This window comes from Pteropus alecto, unplaced genomic scaffold, assembly GCF_000325575.1.
Source record: "Pteropus alecto unplaced genomic scaffold, ASM32557v1 scaffold100, whole genome shotgun sequence".
Lineage (NCBI taxonomy): Eukaryota > Metazoa > Chordata > Mammalia > Chiroptera > Pteropodidae > Pteropus > Pteropus alecto.
The window spans coordinates 5,037,628-5,057,265 of record NW_006430723.1 but is presented as its reverse complement, the minus strand read 5'-3'; the positions used below and the strand labels follow the sequence as shown (position 1 = coordinate 5,057,265).

The 19,638-nt window shown below is 34.6% G+C and overlaps 1 protein-coding gene and 1 pseudogene across 3 annotated transcripts in view; one reads left to right on the top strand and one right to left on the bottom strand.

The window, feature by feature from the left end:
* CTNNA2 (catenin alpha 2) overlaps window positions 1-19,638 on the bottom strand; it is a 988,991-nt gene that overhangs the window by 928,568 nt on the left and 40,785 nt on the right. The window lies entirely within an intron of this gene.
* On the top strand, window positions 11,338-12,227 carry LOC112482884 (annotated as a pseudogene).

Sequence of the window (19,638 nt, the reverse complement as noted above, 5' to 3'; positions counted from 1 at the left end):
TTTTTTTTTTTTTTTTTGCCTAAGCCTAATCTAGGAAAAGTCTTAAACACAGTTCTTTCCAACAATCTACCTCCGACCTTCTAAACAGCAATGGGGATTAATGAACTTTAGTAAGAAGAAAAAAAAAAAAACAGTAGTAGAGACAATTCAGATCATTTTACTGAGTACATAAAAATAAGAGTTCAGAAACAAAACATACACTTCCGAACAAAACTGGACAACTATTTCTTTTAAAATAAAAAGATAAATAACTTTTATAGGCTAAAATTATAGAACATATATTTTATGTTCTTTTGTATTATTTTGACTCTCTAATCACCGTCTAAGCAGTGTCACAGGTCCCAAACTACTTTTGGAGAATGGCCTTGGATTACTGGAGGTTCAACCATCTATCCTCCTTAGATTCCTGTTTTTAGGAAAGAATGTCATTCTTCCCAGCCAACAGTTTAAAGTGTATAGCTAATAACACAAAACAAGAAGGATTTCAAACATATTGCTCATTAGTAATACCAACTGCTAAAATTTATTGAGCATTTACTATATATTGAGCACTTTTGCTGATCCCTTTCACTCATTGCCCATTTAGCCCTCCACATAACCTATGAGGAAAGCTATTATTTTTCTCAATTAATCTTCCCTTCATTAATTTATCTGAATCAGCAAAGGTTAAAGGCCTTATATCGACCTGACTATATGTTATTCTCTGTACCTCTCATGTGATACTTATCCTAGATAAGTACCAATATTGATTCTCAATATTTTGTGTATCAATCTTAACTCTACTGCTGCCCAAAGAGCCTTCAAGTCTTTTACATTCAGAGTGTTCCAGAAGTACAGTAAACTCTAAATATTTGTTGAATGAATGGTGCTTCCCATCTCTTTTTCTCTCAGGGTATTTATCTGATTTTTTTCCTCAGTACATTTTCTGTACAATTACTTATTGCATAAAATCAATATACCTATCAGAAAACATTTTTTTTCCATTCTATAAGAGTCTATGCTTTTATCAATTTCTGGGAAGGATTATCAATGGCAAAGATTTCATTTAATTGCAAGACAACTGAGAACAAGAGGAACTCAAGATATATTTTATGATACAAACAAAAACAGAAGTGCTAAAATAATTGCAAATACATCTTTAGCAAGAAAGCTCAATCCAAAGCTAAAGATCTGCTCTTACAAGAATTCAGTGGTATGAATTAAAATATAAAAGGTGATGAACAAGGTAATGAAGACTTGTCCAAGTTAATTTTCACACTTAAAACACAAAAATAACAAAAAAAAAAAAAAAAAAAAAACCTCAATGACTAAAAAGAGAAAGCCTTTGTGGAAAAGAAAAAGAAAAACTAAAAACAACGAAAATAACAGATAAAACAGTTATGCAGTTAAAAAAATAAGGAACTTGCCAGAGGCTGAATAGGAGAATAGGAAGCAGTGAGCTAGACTCCAAAATATAACACATCTGACCACAAGGCTGACAGCACTGACAATAATGAATATGGGTGGCCAGGGTTTTAGAAAGTGACACTCTCAACAGAAAATAATCAAAAGAATGCTACACTCTTGACAGTTTGCTAACATTTGAAGATTTACTACACAGCATAGAAGCAGAGAAAGCAGTGTTGTGCTGAGGGCTACGGGGACCTCAGCACCCTATGCAGACAGCAAATGAGAAAGTGGGAACGCAGGATGCCAAGGGGGCCAACAATCACTTCAAGAGTTCCATTTCCTTCTAGGGGTTTGTTTCACTTTAAAACTGATACCTTTGTTTTTGAAAGAGTTTTAGGTCACAAATGTACTTAAATACACTATTTTCTGAATCTCCTTTGGGGAAGGAGAACCGGAAAGGGGGCTGAGCACCAGGAGGGAAAAATGAGTACTGATTCTTAATGCAGGTCAGGCCATGCTGCCTGACGGACGATGGGGTCAGGGTGGGGGTGAGAAGCAGGCACAGTCAGCGCGCAGTGCAAACAAGATGACGCAAATGTGCTCAACTGTGCAAGTACATTCATTGCTGCACCACAAATTAAAAGGGAAGAAACCATATCACGAATAAAGTTTCTCATTAAATGCCACTTGTATCTGTCAGTCAGCTCTGAGACAGAGTACTAAATATTAAACCAGTCCATGTTTCCATGCTTTACATATTACAAAAATGTCAAAATAAGAGCTAAGCCTTATTCAGTGGGGAAGGCCAGAAGTATTAGCAGGAAACTCAGGAATAAGAAATGTATGTCCACTATTGTCACCACTTTTTATTTAACATTTTCTTGGAAGTGTTATGGAACACAGTTAAGACAAAGCAATTGGAGACATAAGGATTAGAAAAGAAAAGGCAGGATTCTCTCTCATTGCAAATAAATATCTCAACCACCAAAAATATCAATTGAAAAAGTACTGCAAACAATAAGAGATATCAGAAAAATAGCAAATCTATAAGTTAACATGCAGAAAATAAGAGCATTCATACACACAAACATAAAATACACTTAAAAGATATATTTTTAAATCTAACAGAACAAAATACATGACTTACAAAAACAACAGAAAAGAGGAACAACTTAGAAATGTGAGAAACTTACAGGAGGAAAATTAACACTCCTGAGAGATCCAAAAATAGAATTGAAAGAATAGAAAGAAATGATATGTTCTTGGATAGGAACATACTATATCATAATAATGTCAATTCTTCCTAATTTATAAATTTTTATTGATTCCCAGGATATACTACAAGGTAATGTTTTTTTTCTGGAACTAGACAATTTTATGAATGTGAGAACGGTTCATGCACAGACCAAAGCAGAAAAAGATGTTCAGAAACCAGGTCCAAGTACTTATGAAAATCTATGCACTTCTACAATTTTCTTTTCTTTTTAATCTTATTAATATAACCTGAATTTGAACTAATCAAGAATCACTGGAACACATTGAATATCTAAAAGCCATGAATTCATAATGACACTCAAAGAGTAAGACAGCAATAAGAGAGAAAAAAAAAAAACCTCCCACCACCACCACCACCACCACCACCAATTAATTATACTGAAAATTTCAAGGAAACTAAACCTTACTCTAAAAGTTAGCAATTCCTACTTTTCTATATAAACTTTCTGGTAACCAAGTAGCCCTAGTAAGTGAGGAAAAGTCTTTCTTTACAGAAGATATCCCATTGATAAATCCAGAGAAAGGGGAAAATTTTAATATATAACTATTTTGTACCACCTAATAAAATAACTGATTCAAAAAAAGATAAATGGATGAAACCATTAGCTGAAATTTTGATGGGCAACTTTACAATGGAGGGACAACCCTGCCAGCATCTGAACCCAGTGCCAATCAGATGGTATGTGCCTCCTAAAGTGATGCACTGTGAAATAGATAGCCTATAAAGCATTCCATAAAAAATAAATAAATAAACTTGACATCTAATCAAGTTTGGCAAGTTAATTTCTAGCTTATAGAATGAGGAAGAATCAAGGATCAAGTTAAACAACAAAATGAAAAAAAAAAACCAGACATATTTAGTTTCCTCAACTAGTCAGTAGAGTAGAAAAACAAAATGTGTGGGAGAGAGGCCGGTCTTAATGAAAAGAGGGGTAAGAAAAACAAGTACATTTAAAGATTCTCACGGTCATCAGTAATCATGAAATGCAAATTAAAACCACGATGAAAACAGGTGGGGTAGCTGGCAAATATGTGGAACCACTGGAATTTTCACATATGCTTTGGAAAATGAAAAATAGTACAGTCGCCCTGGAAAACAGTTTCTAGTTTATATAAAGCTAAACATACACTTACCACATGATTCAGCAAATCTAGGTAAATACTACTAGACATTTCCCTAAAAGAAATGACATATATCCATATAAAAACTATATGTAAAAGCAGAATCAGATTTATTCATAATCACCCCCAAACAACCCAAATAACAAAATATTCCAAATGTCCACCAGCTTGTGACTAGATAAACAAATTGTGGCAACATCTACAAGATGAAATAATGCTCAGCAATGAAAAATAAACTTCCGATAATGGAAAAACATGGCAAATTTCATATAATTACGTTAAGTGAAAGAAGCTTGACTCAAAAGGCTACATACTGCATTATTCCACTTATATGATATCCTGGAAAAGAGAAAGCTATAGGGATAGGAAAAAAAAGATCAGTTTCTGGAAGGACCTAGGGTAATGGGGAGAGAATAGACTAAAAGGATCATGAGAGAGTTTTCTAATTATGGTGGTGGATATACAATTGTAGACATTTATCAAATTCCATGGGGGCACACACCTTTTAAAAGTAAAATTTACTGAATGTAAACTATATGTTAATAAACCTGACCGAAAGAGAGAGAGAGAGAGAGGCCTAGGAGACATAAAAACAAATGCAATATATGGAACTTGTGTGGATTCTGAGTCAAACGAATAACTAAAAAATTTATTTGGGGTCTGATTATTAGTTGCAACCAAGGAATTATTTTGTTAGGTGGGATGATACCATGGTTCCGTTTGTTTGTTTGTTTGTTTTCAAAAGTCCATATTCCTTATTTTTAAGAGATGCACACTGTAGCATGTAGGGGTGAAATAATGTGCTTTAAAAGTATTCAGACAAAACTAAAAGACAAAAAAAAAAAGAGAAGACATTTAAAAACGGGCGGTTTGTACAATTCTAGCACTTAAGTACTAGACGTAACCCAGCAAATTACAAAAAAGGAACCAGCCAGTTATATAAGCAACTCTGTTTTGTGTATGTTGGAAATATTTATAATTAGAAATTAAAATAAGAGCAAACCTTTGTTAACCATTTATCCCATTCCTGATAATGTTTTTAGTACTTTACATGTTAACACATTCAATGCTCATGACAAACCTAAGTAAGCTCAATTACAATTCCCATTTTACACATGAGAAAACTGGGGCACTCAAAAATTTGAAAACTTTGCCAATATCAAGTCACCAGTAACAGGCGAGCAGACTCAAACTACATTCTTAACCATTCCTAAATCTTACTAGAGGTTACAAGGTTTACTTATAGTCAGTCTATGATGTTATTTCTCTTAATTTGGTTATCATGTTGATACATTCAACTATGTATCTCCATTCTGCTAATTTTTTTTTAATTCTGTAATTTCATACCAAAGTAGAGACAACATACTGTCAGCAATTTTCTAGATCATAAGAGACCTGGTTAGATTATGAAAGAAAAAAATGTGAAAGTTAATTATATATAATTTGGAATAAGATAATAAATCCATTTGAACTACTATATTTAGTAAATGATAAAACTGATTCCTCCACTGTCTCCTTTTTAATTTCATGTGCATACCTTCAATTCTGTTTTTCCATTTGCCTTCTCTTCTTGTTACTGATAATGAAGAGGTGCTCATGAATATTCACTAAGGTGTTTCTGTATAGAAATGGCAAATCACTACCAGGTGAAAAACTGGGAAATGACAAAGAACTTGTCAACACATGGACTTTCATTTTTTCCTGTTGTTTTTTTCCCTGGGAAAAATTATAAAATCCAAAATGTAGCAAAATCAAAGTCATGGTAGAGACTAACGTTTCTTTCTTTTTTTTTTTAAATTGTCATCACTGACAGGAAATTAGAATAAGCACAGGGCTGTGCATGTGATCCTTCTCCGAGGTATATCTCCAAGAGGAATATCTAACAACAAGATTATGGAGGGATTTAAAATTTTTGCACATGAAAGGTCAGCCAGGATACATTCATCTAGGGACTAATGTGAGGTGATCCATCCTAGTAGCAGTTTAATTCTCACAGAGTGGCTACAAAGAAGTTAATAAACACTTTTGATAAGTTAAATACAGCTCCTTTTTGACAGAAAAGGAAACAGTGGTAAAATCAGTCACTTCGCATCAAAACTCAAAGCTACAAATGAATTTTTATCTGAATCTAGGGTTCTGATTTTTTTTTTCCCTTATGCTCACCAGGTAGCAATTTGTCAGTATTACCCATTCATCGAGAAATATACTCTAAGAACAACATTATTTAGTTTGGATTACATAGGTCAGCCAACACTTCGTTCTGTTTCAAGTAAGAAAACTGTTTTTTCTTAAGAACCAGATGTCTTCATAAATTTGATATTTCTCCTCTGTTTCCTTGTCCATTTAAAAAATAATAATCAGTTATCCTCTGTATTAGTTTTGTATCACTGCTATAACAAACTACCACAAATTTAGTGAGTTAAGCAATGCAAATTTGTAATCTTAAACTCTTGTAATTCAGAAGTTCAACATGAATCTTAACAGACAAAACTCGGGGGTGTTGACAGAGGTGCATCCTTTCTAGGGGCTCTAGGGGAGAACCCATTTCCTTGCTCATTTGGATTGTTGCCCAGATTCAGGTCTTAGAGGTTGTAGAACTGTCTGCATTTCCCGCTGACTATCAGTTGCAGGTGATTTCCAACCTGGAAAGGCTCGTTAATTCTAAGGATACAGGTGACAGAATTGGGCCTAGCCATGTAATCCAGAATTATTTCTCAATTCACATCTGCAAGTCCCCCTTGCAGTGTGAAAAAAACACAGTCACAAGTTCTGGAGATCAGACTGTGGACATCTTTGAGGGACAATTATGCCACCTACCACGCCTTTCGACAGTATAGTCAGATTTTGAATTAAATTTCTGCTTCCTCAATATGAATTTCTAGATATTCTTGCCTTAGCCGCATTCATTAAGCAACTGGTAACGAGCAGGTAATCAGCACATAACCAGCAGGTAATGAGACGATGATAGTGGGGCCAATTTCAACCACTAAATTTTTTCCAAACCTTCTCACCAACAAACACCATAAAGAAGCCATTAAAGAACCTGCATTACTTAACAAATTATTTTTCTTTAAAAAGTATTCAAAAGCATAGGTGATTGTAGTCAATTCCAAACCTCTGATCACCATCAACTCCTAAGTATCGCCACGCTACATTTATAAATTTCATGCAAACATGCAGAAGACTGTTGCTTTAGTTGGTTCTCACAAGTATATTCTATATAAAGGTACAGCAGCCACTAGCTCTACTGAAACATTGAAATTATCACTAAATTTACTGACCATGAAGATTCTCTTGAACATACGGAAGATATTTCACAGCTGCCAGGGTTTGATCCCTCTGGCATCCTTGAAAATCAAAGTATCAGTTTCTAAGTGTACTCCTTCCACAAGAGTAATAGCAGCCAACAATTAAATTACGTATGTGTTCCTCCATTAACATCACTTGGAAATTGCCAAAGTTGTATATCAATTCCATCATCATGGTGGTATTTTTTTCTCCCTCTAGAGGTGAGAAGGTAGAACTATTTTCAATTCTGCCTAATTTTTGTCACGGGGATGTCCTCTAGTTAGCACTCCATTCCACCTCCCTTCTAACTATTTCAACATACATTTAGCTAACGACTCCTGGGAACCAGGCATAGTTCTGAATACTGGGACTTAATAAATTTAGTAATAAAATAAAGACATTTCATGAGTGTTTAGAAAACAGTAACAGAGGAACTAGTGAATTTCTGAAATTTCTCCATCTTTGACAAGAAGAAGCAGACTCTAAAAAACATGGGTTTCCAAAATCTAATTAGGAGATAGAGTTACTACAGTGGGCATCTCCCCACCAATAGTCCAGTTCAGACCCACTTTCCTTTCCAGAAACAGCAGTGAATTCTGTAGTAACATCTGAGAGCATAGCATTTACCACTACATTTTCTGTTTCCAGTGTCAGATGGCCCATAAGCTTGTGACAATTTTGTTCAAAAGAAATATCCTTCCTCTATGCTGAAATATCCTTCCCCTATGCTGAACAGTCAAAGATCTGGAGGTAAAACTGTCTTGACTTCACTCCAAACAAACTGGCTTCTGTTATAAAAGTTAGGCATTACATATATTCAATTTAAATGAGAAAGGGCGGGAAGAAAGATTTTATTAAACTGGCCACTGGTGAAAGTGTCCAGATGTCTATCGGGGCCTGTAAACACCTTTAAACAGAGGACCGAATATTTGATGAAACCTTGAGAAAGCAGTCAATGAACCTCTGTGGTTCTTCAGGGAGACCCAGGTGGGCCTCAAGACATACCAGCATGGCTACATATGGCAGAGACTATGGCCTGACACCCATTTATAAAATGAATAGAATTCTAGGAAGAATACATACAGCAGGGCACATTTAAAACACAGAAAGACTGAAAGGAAGGAAATTGTGCACCAGGTGGGAAAACTTATTACCTAGATAGATACTATGGCTTAAGACAAAACATACTGAATCGAAGGCTGTCACACAGACCAGGACAGAACACAAAGCCTAGGAATAGATCTGTGTTGTATGAAAAGTCAACACCAGGCAGAGGGCACATGGCAGATGAGCTGAGAGAAGGCATACTACAAATGCTAGTATGAGAGAAGGTATACTACAAATGAACTGAGAGAAGGCATACTACAAATGCTAGGGGTAACTGGCTATTGACACCATAAAAAACAAAATTACATTTCTACCTCACCCATACATAAAAAATATATTCTAGATGAATGACAGATTTGAATATAACTTTAAAAATTTAACCTTAAAGAAAATACAAAAGATTGTTCTGTCTTTAAGATTAGAAAATAATTCCTAAATAAGATTCTTTCCCCTGAAAAAGAATCCCACAAAATGTAAGTTTAAATGATGAATTAACTATCCTGTAAGTGTTATTTTCAAAAGACCCCATTAAATAATAAAATGGCAGGTTATACACTGAGCAAAAATATTTAAATCTTGCATAAAAAAGTAGTATTATCTTGAAAATATAATGACATTCTACTTATTAGTAAGAAAAAGACAAATGGTCTAAAAGAAAAAAGGCCAAAATATCTAAACAGGAAATTAATAAAGCAAAATAAGTAATAAATTTATAAAGCAAAATAAGCACTTTTTGTTATGGAATCACTGAAATGTTGCTGAGTACTGGGGTATCTTTCTTGCATTTACAATCTCTATTCAGATGCTGGGCTGTCTGTGCCCACTATTCCACAGAAGAATTTCCACATAATAGCTATCCACACCTCAGTGACTACCCCTTATTGAAGGAGGTGACGTTAGTATGTCTGAACTTTGTTTAAATAATCTGTCCAAACATTTTTCCCTTATGTTTTAAAATCGAATGAATTTATAAAATTATTTACATTAAAGTATCAGATAAAAAGGGCACAATATCACCTTCCTAAACATAGGTACTAAATTAAACTTAGATTCTCCCATTTTTAGAACAGCAACTGTATCCAGCTTGAAGTTATTACATGAAGCAAAAACTGTCATAAACACATGCAAACTGCCAGCACTACTGACTTAGTAACACCTTAAAATACCACTTACTTTTATATACCTGACCTAATTGGATTTCAAAATCATGGAGGAAAGTCAATGTTATGTTAAAGCACCAAATTAATTAAATTTTAAAAATAGTTTTTTGGCTATCTACAATAAATGATTTAGAATGAATGAAGGTAATTCTTCCACTAATTAAAATATTACATAATTTATTTTCTGTAACTTTCTCAAGCCTGAAATAATTTGTAATAATAGCCTTCCACCATCTTGAAGGACAAATGTCTATTATTTTCCAATATCTCATATCATTGCTGAATGACCTAAAATAACATTTCTAAATGAAAACTACATCTTTGTCTGATATTAATAAATATTTTTATAAAACTTGACTAAATAAACATATATTTTTAATTCTTAAATATCTTTTGATGTAATATTGGAAAATTTTATCTGAAAAAATAAATAAAATTAAACTAAAAATACACCATTACTTCAAAGAACGAAAAAAGGATTAAACATTTAAAAACTACTTGGAGGTGGTACGCAATAATCTTACAATGAAGTCCAATTCCAAGAACTTCTGGGTGACCATAATATCTTAATGCTATCTAAAACACACGCCTTAAGCAAGAGAACTATGCCTCTCACATGAACATTTTATATTGAGCTGTACTATGATCAAAGAGGAAAATAATGAACTCATAAAAGCTTAAGGAAAGCTTAAAATATAAAATCTACATGAAGAATGCGGCTGCAAACTTGTACACCCACATTTTTACTAACTTAAGTAAAACGAGTTTAAGTGGAAGCTATGTTTTAATACTTTTTAGTAGGAATTTCTTTCTTAAATGATGCATAATAAAGTAACTGCATTAAGATTACAAGGACATTTTTGACCTTCTTCATTTATGAATGAAATCCTATAATTTGTTGTAATAGCAAGTGTAAATGCCTAAGACTTTTTATTCAGATTCTATAAATAACTAACCTACATAGTTGACAACAGGCTCAATGCCCAGTGAAGTTGTAAATTTGAACATAAAAGGAAAGCAAACACTAAGAATGAATTAAATCACCTATCAATGAGCATGCACACCCCATAAATTTAATGTCAGATATACTAATATCTAGTCATATGAACAACACATAAACATAGGAGCACTAACAAAGTAATGAGATTTTTGTTCTGGGCTCTCTACTACAGCAGAAGGTATAACCTTGTTTAATAATAAAGTAATGTGGGTGTTTTTTAAAATTAAGGTATAAGTGACAAAAAGCACGGATATTTAGTATGTTGAGTTTTGAAAACTGTATACACAGATGTAACCGCCACACAAAACAAAATATAAAAAATAGAGAAAGTGTCCATTCCCCATAAAGTCCCCTTTATTCCTTTCTGATAAAGTCCTCTCCTCTCTCCCAGGTAAATGTGGTTGCTTTTTAACACAGCAGATAGAAAAAGACATCTAAATATCATTATTGGCAATTTATTGCATTGAAATTGTCACTACTAACGAATTATGAATCTCATTTGAAAATGTTTTCAGAGACTGAAGAGTGACAAATTTTCATCTTTCAAGTGTTTGATTAATAAAAAAATAGTCAAAAGTCATTGATAAGTAAGTCTTTAAAAAAAAAAAAACGGGTAATTATAGAGAAGAAAAAGGTGACATAGTTCAGAAACTGAAGTGCCAAGCCCTGGGCTAACCACTTTAAACTAATGTTCTTTGGTGCTGTTCACAGCAATCCAGAGAGATAGTTATGGTAGTCTTAATTTTGGAAATGAGGAAATTAAGATTCAATAAATTTAAGTAAAGTAATTTGGCCAGGAGTCCTCATTTGTCAAGCCAGAATTCAAGTCCAGATCTTTTACTCCAAAACAGATGCTCCAAGTAGACTTTACAGTGGAATAGAAAATAAAGCATCAGGACTTTATATCTCTCTGTCCATGCTGTCGGTACACATACTCAGCTGTGTGGGCATGGGAGGCAATGCTGAGCAGCAGCAGAAGTCCAAGGAGATGGACAAATGTCCGTCCTGGGAAAAGTCAGACCTGTTGAAGCAGCTTGTGAAACCCCTGCTGCCGAGTGCAGGTGAGAGAGGCAAGTGCACCTTACTGAAGCAGGTGTGCCTCGTCTGTGGGCAGGACTTGAGCGCCCATGAGGAGTCCCTCCGCACTATGACATGATCAAAGATGTGAAGGTCTTGGTACATTTCAAAAGAAGCTTCATATTTTTTTGAAGGAAGTAATTCAAACCAACTCAATGGAGAGAAGATGATGACATCTGACACCTGGTCTCTCATGACAGCCCACAGAATGGTGAAAATGCCAGGTTTGAGGTTTTGTTTTTCAGTCTTTCTTCTCTGAGAACATTATGGGCAGAGAGAAGCATAGAGAGTCCCTATGAACAGTGTGGAAAAATTCAGCTGGGTGAATCAGTGAAAATATTTCCTTGATAACAGATAAGTTTGGAGAGCAAGATTACACTTCATAAGAAGATATTCTACTTGCCAGAAGACCTTCCAAAATATTCATAAGTACAACTTTGAAACTTAATATGTTCTTTTCAAAATGTCTCATACAAATGGTCAATGATCAAAAAAGAAACACTGATTTGAATACTTCTTTCCAGAGGATGACATCAACGATTCCATATTTCATCAAGTCAATTTGGCCCGAACGTTTATGGAAGACAGACTGGCCAATCACCTTACAGAAACAGTGAGTATTTTTTGAAGCTATCACCAATAACCAGGATTTTAGCAGTCTCCATAATTTTCTTCTTAAACAAGGCAAACCTGCTTGAGGAGAAAGTTTAAATGGTGAGCATCAAGGATTATTTTCAGAATCTGAAGGAGATTCACACTGCATAAGAGACATCCAAAAACTCCTGTTGGAATGTTGCTTTAATATATAACCTGCACCAGCAGCAGAAGCCCTTATACTACCAAGTCACATTACCGTAGGCAGAGAAAACACCCGCCTTGTTTTCTGTGATGTGAAGGACAACTTTAAACTTCTTATGCTACAGCGATGCACAAAAGATTTGCTAGTCTAGTATCTTCTTGTGTCGTTAATATAGTTTCTATTTGTTTCATTTCTTAAAATAGAAGTTTAAAACAAGAGTTAGAAAAATTCTGATTCTACCTTTAACTTCTTGGAAATCTCCCTTCCCTGTTCTTGCAGTCTTTGGTTTGTGGCTGAAACCTGCTGAAATACACTCTGCCAATATATCTGTTGAAGTTCAGGCTTTGATCTGCTTCACTATGGCTACAGTTTGAGCCAAACTGTAATTTTCTGGCATACCTCAGACTAGGTATATTTCCAGCTTTCAATTCTTCCACTCTTCAAACTGAATACTCTGTTGGTGCCAACTATTGGTGTCCTTAAAATGCTTGTAGGTCTGAGGTTCAGGACACATAAAACAAAGAAAATATCTCTTGTCTGCTTTACACATAGCAGTAACAAACACAGTATACCTATCTTTATGGTTGCCTCCTACTTTGAAAGGGATATTAGAAAAAAGTTTGACCTAAGGAATGACATTCCATAGATTTACACAGAATTAACCTTCATGTTTTTTAAACTGCTTATATACTCAGCAGTCATTTTGTTTTTAAACTCTGAAGTTCTGGGAGATAATTTTCCTAGTATATTAAAGTTAACATACGACTTTCTGGTTTGATGCTAATGAAGATTCCAAGTGGCACAGAGGAGCAAAAGACAAACAAATGCCATATATAATATTTGGATCAAAAGCAAAGAGTAAAACATAACTTGCCTTTCACATTTAATTATCATGTAATTGATGTGCCATATGTGAAACATTCTGGCCACAGCAACCGAAAACTGCAAGCAACATCATAATAGTACTGTCTAAATAAATACATCCTTTCCATAAACATTTTTCAAAAGTTAAAAATAAAATAAAATGTTACTCTATTTTAATGAAGCTATTTTTCTTAGCATCAGAGACTTTTACAGAAGGGATGAAGGTGATATATTTTGACCTTATAATTTTTTAAATGAGGAAACTAATGTGGTAGACAGGAATGAGTTAAAACTGAACAAAAAATCCCAGTCTCTTTACTCCAAGTCTGGGTTCCTCTTCTCTACATACATAGTTTTCAAATACCTTTAGACTCAAAGCTATTCTCAAAAATAATCAAATGCAGATTTTTGGTATAAAAACAGATCAAAGCAGAGATGTTCAGGTGGAAGCTGCTAGCAAACACAAGTCCTAGTGTGCTCACTCTCTCTCCCCAGTCGCATTTTCAGGAATCCCTTGGGTTTGGTAAAATCCAGTTTCAAAACCATCTGCTCTACACCATGTCATCTCATAAGTATGGAAGAAAGCCAATTTTAAAAATGTGAAAAAAAACAAAGATCAATACAAAAGACAAACTATAGTTCAATAGAACAATATGAGAACTGTCACAAGTTAGCTCATGACTAAGCACCAAATGAAGGAGGCTGAAAATGGGCACCCGAAGATTTCAGAAAAGGAAACAGCACACAGCACTGACAGTAGTCTGGAGTGAGTTACCAATGAGAGTTGGGTCTTAAAATATGGGTAGTACTGAATTGAGAAGAGGATAGTAATGAAGGAAGAAGAGGTAAAGGAAAAAGCATCAGCAACAGCACTGGAACAAGAACAATATAATTTCAATAAAGGGTGGGTTGTGAAAGCTGTAAAGGGTAAAGTTGAACTCAGAAATATATGATGGGGTCAGATTATTTCAAGTTAATGAGTTCCCACTTTATCCTGCAGGCTGTAAGGAATTACTGAAGGTTTCTGAGTCAGGTAGCAATATGATCAAAGTGTTTTAGGAATTTTATTCAGACAGTGGTGTAAAGGTAGTCTAGGAAAGAAAAATTAGAAGATAAAGAGCAGTTAGGAGGCTATTTACAGACATCCAGGCATGATGATGATCAAAACCAGGTTAAAAGCTGAAAGGACAAAAAGAAAGGGACTGATAAAATATCAGGAAGGAAGACCTGAAAGGATTTAGCAAGTTACCTGTCATTTCAAGTATTAGAAACACATTCTCGATATTAGACATCTTGTGAACGGGATTCATATCTCAGATGATAATTGAACTATATCACCCCTAAGGTTCATTTTCAGTTCTGAAATTAAAATTCTATGTAACAGACTGAACATGTTGAAAGGAGTGGGGGCGAAGAGAGCCAAACACAAAAGTTTAAAGCTTGCACGACTATGAGAATGACAGCTATAATTTCCAAGATGAAGCCTCTTTTATTAACCATTCCCAAACAGAAATAAACAGCAGGCCCAATTCCTTTTAAAATGCTAAAATAATTAAAGTCAAAAAATCAAGTAGCATATGATGATACATAATCCTCTAGAGTCAAGTGCTTCTAATGATTTAATGACCCACATTTTCCCACACTATACATCAGAGAGATAGCTCAGAGGAAAGCATACTGGGTTGTTATCAGTGCCAATATAAAACAGTACAAAATCATTTAACATGGTTCTTTCAACCAGTCACACAGACACTCAATAGTAGGCGAACTACCTCTGAGTGTGAATCAGAACAACATATACACTTTATAGTTTAGATCTTTTATATTTCTATTTTTTCATTAATTCATTGGTCTCCTGAGAGCAGCATTATATTGCTTCATTTTCTTTGTAACTTTGCATAGCACTTAATCTTCGCATTGTACGCAAAAGAGCTGACTGATTCACGTTCAATTTTAAGTTCACTACTACCTCTAGATCTTTTCTCACTAATTAACCTTATAGTGAGTCATTCTCATTTTATATATTTATAGCTATTTATAATTCAGAAGTGTACTTCCATGAACATGTTCTCAGTGAAATTTATCGCCAAAATTTCTCGTGTTTCCAATTTATAAAAGTGGTTTGAATCCTAATCATCCTGCTGCAAGTACTTCCAGCGTGATCTACAAGTACTCTCATGCTTTTCTACACTGACAGTTTACAATCAGCAAATTTTATCCAGGTTCTTAATTCCATTATCCAAATTGGATGACACAATTTTTAAACAACAACTATTTGTAAAAAATTTTTTTTCATGTTTATAAAGGCTCCAACAAGGGTATCTCATCATATGTCCCAGAAATGTTTAAAGGAAAATTTATTTCTGAGTACCTGCTAAATACCCGAGATTGTGATATTAAGATCTTACTTAAAAGATACTTAAGAGATATTTGATATCTCATCAAAAGGAAAACCGACTGTTGGTGGAATGAAGCACTGAATTCATCCACTGAAGACAGTGATGGAGCTATGTTCCTAAAGACCTTTCAAGAAATAATACATTAGGACAGACGGCTATTTAGAGACATCCATCTGCCATGACTTAAAGCAAACATATTAAGATTTCTTATATAATTCTAGACCGTTAAAAATTTCTGAAGAATAAAACCTCAAGAAAATCAATGAATATTAAAGTAAGTCTACCATTCTTTAGATTTCAGGAGTAAATGAAAACTGTGAAAACCCTTAAGTCTGTCCTTAATTATAAATAGCAATACCATTAACACATGTGAACATAAATTTATACATCACATGAAAGTCCTGGTTTAACATCTTTAGGAATCAAGATATAGAATGAATTCTCTAAGTTTTATAAGCTAATGCTGTTATAATGTGAGGACCATACATAATGATTTCAATTTACTGTGTTCAGGAGATTATTGAAATTTAACTAATTATAAACCACAGTCGCATTTAAGCTGTCTTAATGTAGAAACTAATAAAATGTTTCTGAATTAAGAAACATTTAAGTAGCCCCACAATATATATCAATACATTCAAATCCAAAAGAGCTTGGCATGAGAAGTAATTATGTTTTATTTTTATCCTAATAGATTAAAAAAGAAGTCTCAGCATACATATGTTGCTTAAGCCTGATTCTGCATTTAAATTTGCCAAAGGAGGTATTAAATAGGGAAATGGAATTTCCAGTGCAGATGTAGCCATTAATTCACTTTGGTGATTATACTTGTGGCAGTGGAATCAAGTCTTCCATTAATTCCTAGAAGGCTGAATGCCATAAGACCTAAGAGATTCCTGAAAGCAGATATGAGATAGCACATCAAAAATTAGGTAGGAGAAAAAGCAGAGAAGAACAAAAGAAATACACTTGAAACCCCTTCATAAATTCTTCAGTGCTTCTCAAGACAAAGAATAAAATTCGAATTATTTCCTATGGCATGCTGTCAGGACCTGACTTCTCTCTGCATTGCCATTCTCCAACCATTTCTCAGACCCCAGTACATTCACTTACTAAGCTATCTTGCCCACACTCACAAGCATTTATACCCTATGACTTTCCTGACAGACCTCTGCTCATTCTTCCACTCGGCTAAAATAGACTCTTAACCTCTCCCCGAAAGTATAGCTACTCCCATACGGGCTCCATAATGCACTGTGCAGAAACCTGTCACTGTACCAAAGGCAACCGTGGTAACCACTGACTGTTTTTCTTCTCCAGATGGTAAAATGAACAATAATTTTGCTTCCTGTATATTTCCCAAGACATAGTAAGTAGGTTTTTTTTTAAATAAATGAATGAATGATTAAGTGAATTTTAGTATAAAATTAGAAATGTCATACTTAAATATAAAATGGATAAACATTTACTTAATAAATTAAATATTTATTTAGCACTTATGTGCCGGACATTATATTAAGTGAGAAACAGATACATAGGCTACAACAAAAACATGACTGTAGACATTTACAATTTATCAGGTGTGATAAGTATTTACCAACCTACTATATGTAAATGAATATTATAATGTTTTATGTGATGATCAAAAAAAAAAAGATCTGGTGTCTTCTCTGAGGTCAAGGTCTTTAATGCCTACCTTCTCTTCTGCCCCACCAAGTCTGCAGGCATTTTCTAGGAATAGCCCAGTCTTCACTGGCTCAGTGATTGTGTTCAGGTGCTATCCCTCTTAATGGCAAACCATTTGGCCTGTCCTGATTGGAGCCTCTAGTTTTCACTGTCTCTCAAAGTGTAATCATTCGGGGCCTGATTCTGACTTCTTCCCTGGGTGCTTCATTGTAGAACACAGCACTTTCCTGGCTCCGCCTCTTCTGGCCTTACCTTAAGCAGCAGCCACTAGGCCCCGGGCTGTAATTCTAAGGAATTTGTCCAACATCTCTCTCTGCCTCCAATTGACTGGGAAGAGGGAACCATCAAGCCAGAATTAAGAGGAAGGTTTAACTCACTCTGATTGGGATGAAAAGTGGAAGGATATTGAGGGGACAACAACATTTGAGATGCTCCTTACCTTTTGGGGCATGTGGAAATAATACGGGGAAGGTGCTCAAGGAGGAGAGGCCCTCCTGCTTGACCAATGGGATAAAATGTGGAACTGAAAGGCCTGTTCAGGTAAAGTTGAGTAGACTAGCCTGCTTCAGTCACACTTAAGTATAAGGATAGTAAGTGTGGAAACAGATTAAGTGTGTTGTAAAACATCTACAAGTATGAGATTAAGGTGTATAAGAAAATCAAGGTAAATTCCATCTTTTAGAGAAGAAATCTATTTGAGAAAGAGAATGAGTAACAAATAATAATTTAAAAAAAAAAAAAAAAGAGCAGCAGGACTTCATGAAAATGGCCTCGTGGAATCTCAAAGGTATTTGAGTTATTTATCAAGGCACTTTAGTCAAATAAATTTTCTTCTCCGATTGTTCTCTTGTCTACAAAAGAATAACTTTCTACCTTGATTGTAGTTTAAAAAATAACTACTTCATTGAATTTGGTAGGTCTTTTCTATATATTTATCCAAATGTGTATTTATTGGGTTTAGTATTGTCTTTTCATTTAAATTCTTGTCAGTGTTGAGCATTCGATATTTTATCATGTGTTTCATTGATTAGAGCAAATCATAAAGATGCTCTTTCTGTTTTTAACATGTCATTTTACTATGAACTTCAAGTACAGAAGGAATTCTAATGGCAAGAAGTTAAAAGAGGATTTGATTTCCAAATACAATGTAACTTAAAAGTACTTCATTTCATCACAATGGACAGGTATGAATTGTACACTGAGTATCAAACTAAAGAAAATAATACTAGGATTGGATTTCCATTTTCCTACAGTTTTTCCAGTTACATTTTTTCATCGTTTTATGCAAAATATTATATTTTCTTTCATCCAAATAATCATAAGTATCTCATAAGACTGTCTCCCTGTCTGTGCACAGACAACATAAAGAAAGTAAAATGAAAGAAATAATTTAAGAGTGTCAGCATTTCATCTTTTGGGTCTCTGTGTATCAAGAACAAATGACAATTTCAATATACAGCACATTTGGCTTCCTTGAAAATAAAAGTGGAGAACCACTTTGGTTAGCAACATTATGAAAATATCCACTTTTCTCTTAATGAAATAATTTTCATAGGAAAGATTACGTTTTCCTCTGAATTATGAGTTTGGGCCTGAATAAAGAAAAGATGGTCCTTCATTTATCTTCTTTCTTTCCTGCAACATGAGAAAGGTCTTTCCTTGCAGTTTCAAATTTTAGATGATGGAAACGGTCAGAAGGCACAACCTGTACTGGGTTATCAGAAATTAACTGTGATGACAGTTTCTTTTTTTATGAAATATTTTGAAAGCTGGTGGCTAGCATTAAGTGGGACTGTCTGAAAACCACACTCACACAAGACACCCCTGATAAATGCTGCTTCGATAAAAGTCTAATAGAGTTTCCTTCTCCTTGCTTCCTCTGCATCACCTTATGCTGTTGGCCACAAACTTCCAAAAATGTTCTCACGGCACCTGCCTTGCCTAGTTCTCTGCCTACCTCTCTCTGGCTGCTTGTCGTTTTGTTTTTGGGGGCTCTATTTCATCTGCTTATGCTATAAATATCAGAAATCCTCAGGGCCCTTCCCTCAGTCCTCTATTCTTCTCTCAGTATCTTTTTTTTTTTTTCCTGGAAAATCTCCTTCAATGGTCATCTATGTATGCTTTGATAAACAAACTCTGTTATTCCCAGCACCTATCTCTCTCCTGAGTTCTAAATTCTTATCTCCCACAATCTAGGGGATATTTCTTCTTGACAGCCTTGAAGCACGTCTCATGAAACAAACACTGAATTAACTCAGTGTGTTTTATAAAATAATATGTTTCTCCCCATGCATGACTCCACCACTGCACAAAAAGAAACCCAAGGCTCACACTCACCACTCATGTCAGTAAAGCACCAACTCCCATGAATCTACTACCTTAGTGTTGCTTAAATTCTTCCATGACTTTCAAAACTACCACCAATATCTTAAATCAGGTTGTCATCATGTCTTACTCTATCAGCTTTCTAAG